Source organism: Nicotiana sylvestris, chromosome 7 (assembly GCF_000393655.2).
Source record: "Nicotiana sylvestris chromosome 7, ASM39365v2, whole genome shotgun sequence".
Lineage (NCBI taxonomy): Eukaryota > Viridiplantae > Streptophyta > Magnoliopsida > Solanales > Solanaceae > Nicotiana > Nicotiana sylvestris.
In genome coordinates, this window is record NC_091063.1 from 67,079,115 (window position 1) to 67,087,306 (window position 8,192).

Consider the following 8,192-nt stretch of genomic DNA (forward strand, 5'->3'; position numbering starts at 1 on the left):
AAATGGGCACTATACGCTTTTGAATTATTGAAGTCATGAATTATTGATGGGGCCAGGAAAAAGGAGTATAGAGCCAAAATACTGGACGCTATACCTGGGCGTTCAGCTTTTTCAGTATAGTGCCAAAATACTAGGCGTTATACATTAACGACACAGTTAACGTTAATGTATAGCGCAAAGTATTTTGGTACTATATATAAAAATGTCATCTTTTTTTTCTACCTATTTATGTATTTTGAGTCCAAGAACTACAATTGGATTCCGGACTTGTGCGCCACTAAATCCTCAATTATTTGTTCCCACTATGACAAAAAATTTGGCTCCAAATAGCGACTTATAGAGAGTCGCCACTGATGGTATTTGGGGCGATAGGGTCGCCTCTAATAGTGTAAGTATCTGATATTTAAAATAAAAAACTAAATACTACCTAAGATTGTCTCGTTTAATAAAAGAAGGCCGAAGACGGTCCCTTCCTTCTTCCCTCTTCTCTTTTCTCTCTGCAAAAGCCATTGAAACCTAATGTATGAAACCCAAATTCTTCTTCCAAATTCCCAAATTAAATCTTTCACTTTTGTTTAATCACAAGATGTGAACCTACTTTATGAAACCCAAAAGCCCTAACACCATTTGTATTTTAAGATTGTACTCAAATAAGGTAATGTATTCAAACCCCAAATCCTTTTGGGTGTTAAATGCAGTTAGCAAGAGTGACTATTTCATCACATTCACCTCTAATTTATTTAACCCATTTGAAATCTACAGGAGTAGAAAGCAATTTTTCCAACAATATCATCGTGTAAAGCCCTTCTCGGTGTTGACGATCTCTTTGCTGGGTAAGTTATTTTTATTGAAATTCTAAACTTTTTGGTGATTGCATGTTTGGTATTCCTCTCAAAATTCTGAAATGAGATGTTGTGTGGTATGGGTCTGTTATTTTTCCTGATATTTTTCGACAAAATTCCATAGAGCAGTTTTTTACGCGATTCTTTGTTGTGTGGTATGCCCTAAGTTTCTTATTTCTGAGAGTGAAAAAAACCACTGCCTTATGGGTAGATATGATACTGCTCTTGCTGCACAAACAATTGATTTTCTGCGCAAGAAAATCTCTGCCTTATGGGTTTTAGTTGTTGGACTTTTCAAGAGTTATGTCTGTAACTCTTTTCTGATACATTGTGTGATGCTTGGTATTTTGATATGTATTTTAATTAGAAGGTTGCCCTATTGCTTTTTAGAATTAAAACCAAAAACTGCTCTTCTCTGTTCTCACAAAGCTCAATTGAAGTATATTTGGGAAATATTTTGTTCTTCATAGGCCTTCCGAACTAAAATTAGTAGGTCCACACTGGTCAAGGCAAAATCGTTATTAGCAGAATTAGGCTTATTTTATGCACAAATATAACACTATGCTAGGATAGAGAACATACAGAGTTGAAACTGGCAGCGGTAGCCTCTTCAGTGTCATCTTCAGGTAAAATGCCAATTTCAACAAGTTCCAGTAGCTCTTTCCTAGATATGTTCCAGTCTTGCTCCCTTTGTTCATCAAATTTCTACCAAAAAAGCTTGACGTTTTCCACTCCTTACTTTACAGTTCACGCTCATAAACACTACTATTTCTGAGCTGGTGCAGTATATTATTAACTAAGTATTTACTTTTAGCATAATCAAACTAATGTTTTAAACAATTTTCAGCTTGAAACGGGAAACGGGAAGAACAGAAATTGAATTTTATGTTTAATTAGTCTTTCCAGTTGGAAGGTTGGGGGCGCGATTTTCTTTAGCTGCTTCATAAATATCTCCTATAAATTCTATTCCTAAAAACCGGCAATCGTAGACTGCTTTTGTTTATCTATTATGACGGATGGAGGGCCCCAAATCGAGTGGCGGCTGGTTGCCCTTTAAATTATGTAGGTAGAAGAAACTATTAAATAGATAATGAGTAGGTGAATGAGGGCTGGAAGGAACGATTGGAAGGAGAACACCAGGAAAGTTATCTTTAAAAAAAAGAAAAGGAACAAGGCGAGAGTGGGAGGGCATGAACGAGAAGAATAGGTCAATGAGATAATAATCTGCGAGAGGTCATCTGATGTTGTTCGTGACAAGGAAAAAGAACTTGCTGTGGGAATGTTAGCTGTTCTTTCTCCTGGAAACATTATCCACGTTACCTTGTAAAACACGTGTTGATACATATATGGACCAAGAATAGCTAGTTTTAATTAGGCGGCGACAACTATTATGCATTTATAGATGAGCTTGATACGGTTCAAGTTTATGAAGAATGAAAGAATCCAGCCCCTTCTCCTCCTTGTCATCATCATTTATGTTTCTGTCGTAACACATTGACTTGATTTCTCGGGTTAAAATGAGACGTGAGACGCATTGATGTTGGAGTTTTTTTTCCCTTCCATTTGTCGCTTATGTGATCCGTGTATCTGTTGATTTATTGTTTTGTCTGGCGTATCTTTCTTCAGTTTTATACATTAATGCATTAACAAATCCTGGGTCGACGGTGAGAGCACTGTTGGCTATTAAGTGGTGCTTTATATGACCTTTAAAGTTAACTTAGGTATAGATAGACAAAGGATCTGTGAATGAAGCTAATTATATCTAATATGTGAGTATTACGGTTCATTTTCTATTTTACAATTTGGAAAGTACTAAACAACAGTAGCACCTACTTTAGAAAGCTTACAAACTATATACGGTTATTTTGTTTCATTTGTGAATTTTAGTGGGTGGCAGTCATGTCATTGTGGAAGTGATCGTAGAATACTTCATTGAATTTTGTTGATAGTTTGTATTTGCTAGCTCTTCTTTCTTCAGAAGAGCATCTACAGATGTAGATCAAGAAACAGCTTTTACTTATACTATTATTAGACTTCGTCTTAAGAGCTGCCAGTTGGAAGTGTTTTTGGGATCATCATTTCCTTATTTATCACCAATTGAAATATGATAATGAAACTAGAAATTCTGGGGAACTATAGGCTTCGTATTATAGGCTTATCATTTTTAAGCCCATGGTTCAGTATTATTATTGGTTGATGATGATATCAAAATCATACAACTCTTTCATTCATAACGTGTTATTCCTGCATTTCTTCTTCCTTTTTTGTTCTTTCCAGGGTTAGTCGGGGTTTCTTGCACACAGTCCCTAGAACCTCTTTGATTATATTAGTAATAGGTACCACCAAATTAATTACAACTGATTTGTTCTCTTGAGCCGAGGGTCTTTCGGAATCAGCCTCTCTACCCTTCGGGGTAGGGGTAAGGTCTGCGTACACACTACCCTCCCCAGACCCCATTAGTGGGATTTCACTGGGTTGTTGTTGTTGTTGTTGATTTGATGAGTCATTTGCCAATATAGGGTTGGTATGGTGCGTTTTATGAACAGAATGTGATTAAAATAGGTATGTAAAAATGATAATGGAGAAATTGTGTGGTGGATCCACAATCCCAACAAATTCATGTAATATTCTTAAATCACTGAGATGAGTCGAAAGTTGCAAGAAGAACATGAACAAATGGATGCCGAATTAAAAAGTAACATGGAACAAGAGTGCAAAGGAAGTTGGAAGAGAAACTTGAGCACGTGAATACGGAAGTAGACAACCGGATCAGTGTAGAAGTAGCCAAGAGGATTCAAGAACAACTTGCTGCTATCATGACTGGAATGCAACAGGTGATCTACTCTTAATGTTTTTGTACTCTTCTTACTCTTCCTTCAGTGTATTTAGTTCACTATAAAATGTCAACCAACACATATGTATCTAGCATTATACAATTGATATTTATGTTACCATCAGCCCTTTTTTAGTTCATTACTGCCATCAGTCCAATATTTCTAAAAGGCTAATATTAGTTCATTTCTTGCGCTCATTGTGCTGGTTCGTGTTTGTCAATGCTAGACTTGAGATTCTTTTTTGGATAAGTCTTCATAGTATTAGCAAAAAGCTAGCCATTTCTCCTTCTCCTATGTTTTCAAACAACTTTGGTTGGATTTTGGAGGATCCAAATATTCCTACAGTTGGATAGTTATAGATAAATTTACTTTCTACACCAAAGTAGTTGCATATAGCTTTTGCAATTCGATGTAGTACCCTTGTTGAAGGCTATATAAACATTTTGTTGATGCTATATAAACATTGTGTTGATCCAGTATCATTGAAGGCTATATAAACAGACCTACTGTGTTGCTGCCTTTACTGTGATGCTTTCAAACTATTCTGTCTTCATTTGCTGTAGTTCCTTGAAATTGTTCCAGAACCTTGAAGAGTTCAGCTATCCTACTTTAGAAATCTTCTGAAGTTAATGTTCTTATATGTATCTTTTTTCACCTTGATCTTCTAACAATGTGAAGTTAAGTTAATGTTCCAGAACCTTGATTGTTAATGTTCTTATAACAATCTTCAAGCTCTAACAATGTGATCTTCTATTTGTTTCTTTAATAATAGGGACAAGGTTCTTAAACAGTGGTGACAATGAAGGAGGAGCTTGAAGCTAAGGCACTCAATGTTTTACTTTTTGGTTATATATGACAACGAAGTATTACGTAGTATATATATGCGGAGGAACTTAAAGGTTAAGGCACTCAATATTTTGCTTTTTGGTTATATGTATATGCGTACAATGAAAATGAAGTATTACATAGTGTATATGCGGAGGAGCTTGAAGCTAAGGCACTCAATATCTTGCATTTTGGTTATATGTATATGCGTACAATGAAAATGAAGTATTGCATAGTATATATGTAATTGAACTTTTAGTAATGGAAGTGTTTAGTATTTGGTTTAGGAAATTCTTTTGGTGTTTATTAAATACTGTTAGATGATCTTAAACTTATATATTAATGTAAACTCTAGTATTCAGTTGCTACTAGAGTAATATTAATGGCGAGTTTCAGTTGCCACAAAAATCACTATTCAGTAGCGTTATTAGAGTTGCCACTGATGGCAAATCATTTTTGTGGCAATTAAGTCGCCACTAAATGTCACTCTACAGTAGCGCTATTAGAGTTGCCACTAATGGAAAATTATTTTTGTGGCAATTAAGTCGCCACTAAATGCCAGTCTTCAGTAGCGGTATTAGAGTTGCCACGGATGGCTAACCATTTTTGTGGCGACTAAGTCGCCACTAAATATCACTCTACAGTAGCGCTTTTAGAGTTGCCATAGATGATTAACTATTTTTGTGGCGACTAAGTTGCCACTAAATGTTACTTTTCAGTAGCGACTTCGATAAAATCAGTCTAGTGGAACTCTTTCTTGTGGCGAGTACATCAAGTTTTTGTAGCGACAATGTCGTCACAAAAGGTATACATTCTGTGGTGACCTCATGTTGTCGTCACTAGTAACATTCAGTAATGGAAGTACTTGCAGCAGTTCCAAAGTCGCTACTGTACACATTTAGTGCCGCCAAATTATCTGTTTAGCCTGTCCCTTTCCCCGTTCCTAATATACTATCTTCCTGTCTTAACTGCTACATGCTTATTGGTGCTTCTATGTTTAATGGCTTCTTGTTAGACGTTGTTTTCTTTATTGAAGGTAGTAATTGTTCCGCAGTCTCATTGTGTTACATTATTGGTTTAAGTTGGTTTATCGGTGTATCATGGTATATTTTTGTTGGTCTCGCTGTGTAGTAGTAATTGAGTGAAGTTTTATAAGTGTATAGCTTTCTATTTGCTTTGTTTTGAGGCATAAATATTGTAGAGGATTTTGAGCTAAATTATGAAATACTTGTTCTTATTATGTGATTGGTACTGATATGGTGGGATCGGGTTGCACGTCGCAACAAGAGGAATAAGGGTGATATATTGAGGAGGAATAAGGGTGAAATGTGATTGTCTGGTAGGATTGGGTTGCGCGCCGCAATAGGAGTAATAAGGGTGGATTGGTGGGATCGGGTTGCACGCTGCAACATGAGGAATAAGGGTGATATATTGAGGAGTAATAAGGGTGGATTTATGAGATCGGGTTGCACGCCGCAAAAATCACATTGACCAGAAAATACAATTTTTTGGTAGTATTTGTTGTTCCACATTTTTTATTTTTTATTTTTAGTCTAATAAATAATAACCAATTAAAATAGAAAAAATACATTATATATATATACACACACACATTTTTTACTAATAAATATAATTAGTTTCGACCCCAGTTAATTTTGTATTTTTCTCTTAAAATAGGAATGACCCAACCCAACTTACCCAATGTATACATAAAGTAAAATAATTAAAAGTAAATTATTCCCCCACAAAAACCTTTGTTCGGAATGTATGAGAATCTGGCCAAAACGATAAGAAATAAAAGTTAACCTATACATATGGATTTTGGGTCGGCTGAGTCGGGCCGGGTTGAATATTATTTATTATACTAAAAAAATAAGGAATAAGAAAATACTATTGAAAAATTGTTCTTTCCGGTCACTATAATTTTTGTGAGAGTTATTGAAAGTTTCATGATTTTTGTGTAAAAAAACTAAGTTATATGTCTGTAGATAATAAATTTGCGTCGTGAAAATAAAATTAAGACCGAAAAATATTGCAACAATCGTAGTAGTTTATTTCAAATATTTGAGCGTTACAATCTCTATGAATCCTCTGATTCTTCTTTCCAATAGTAAATAAATTTAAGGGCCTTTGAGCTTGATCTTGAATATGTAGTTGTCGCCACAAACGATGATCTTGTTCTTGAGCTTTAGCTTGGTTGCTTGAACTTGACCTTGATTTATTCTTCGTTCCTGAGCTTGAACTTGATTTCTTGAACTTGAAGCTTGAAACTTGTGGAGGAATTTGCAGCGTTTGATTCACGAGCACTTTCTTGCTTCTTGTTATAACTTCTGGTGTCTTTCTGAGTTATGAAGATCTCTATTTATAGTTGTGAAAGTGAGGAGTTGTGATAAGACCAAACTCTTTCCGACCAATCAATTGAAGTGTGATATGGTCGCATTGGATTGGTCAGAATATGTCACTTGCACACGTGACACGATTTCATTAGCCTTTTAATGTGACTTGGCATGCCTTGTCATTTTGACACGTGGCATGGTCCTATTGGCTCTTCCATTTGACGTGGTGTGCCACGTCATTTGACACGTGGTACCAAATTGGACCTCTAGGAAGATGATATATTGGGCCTAATAAAGTGGGTTCATCATTTGTAGCCTAACTAAATGGGCTAGCCCAATAAATATTTATTGGATTTAAGCAATTAATCAAATTATATTAACCCACATTATTTATTTGGATTAATATATTTCAATATAATTCAAATTATTTTATTAAATTTAAATTTAATAAATTTTGCATACTTACAAATGCCTCCTACTTCAAGACTCGTTAAAATACAACTTATAAACTTTAAAAGACGAGGCTTAAAGTATCCACAGTTACACGCTTGTGCAAATTGCAAGTTGCCTACCAATTCTCAAGCTTTCCATAATTTTCAAGCTTATTTCATTTAAGGTTTATGCAATTGCAAAGTTGGATAAACTTTCCAACTTGGTTAATCTAGGATGCCGCATGCCCATGTAAAATCCAAAATTAATTGTGAATACTATAATGAAAATAAAGACAATGACACTAAAGACAATGCATTTCATCTTTTCCAATGTCCCAATTCTCACGTGAAATATCTATTAAGTGATACAATCATACACCATTATTGTCTCCCATGAGGAAACACATAAACAAGTTGTTGCACTTAACATATATAGAAGAAATGCTTGAATATTCTTTCCGGTGATCACATTGAATTGAAATGAATCCTAATTGCTATTAACGTCTCATCCGAGATGTATTTAGAGACGTATCTGTCATTCTTAGACTAGCATCGTCAAATTCCAAACCTAGAATGCACAGCTGGCATTTCGTAGTTTGAGTAGGAATCAAATTATAGCATCCCAATTTGTGATGGAAACTAGTTGTTAGCCGTATTTTCTGTTGATCCCACACTGGTAATTATCTTTCTCCTTTTGACATCTATAAATATCATACGTCTTTCATTACATTAGTACCAATTACAGTACCAATTTGAGCGTTTGAAAATTGTTTTGAGTCTACTTTTGACGACTTTCTTATTTTCTTGTACTTTTTTTTTAGTCTATTGTCTTTTTTTAAGAAGTAACTTTGTCTAACTACGAAATACTTTAAAAGTTCGAGATAAAGACCTTTAAAAGTTCGCGATCAATACCTTTAAAATTTG

The 8,192-nt window shown here is 35.0% G+C and overlaps 1 long non-coding RNA gene across 2 annotated transcripts; it reads left to right on the plus strand.

Moving 5' to 3' along the window:
* Positions 1 to 435: 435 nt before the first annotated feature.
* On the plus strand, positions 436 to 4,792 carry LOC104237491 (uncharacterized). 2 transcript variants are annotated; one of them, XR_713637.2, is made up of 4 exons: positions 436 to 655; positions 763 to 833; positions 3,405 to 3,676; positions 4,449 to 4,792. It is a non-coding gene; the product is annotated as an uncharacterized lncRNA (long non-coding RNA). The 2 variants fall into 2 exon arrangements; XR_011400965.1 differs by having other exon boundaries at positions 449 to 655; positions 3,120 to 3,676.
* The last annotated feature ends 3,400 nt before the right edge of the window (positions 4,793 to 8,192 follow it).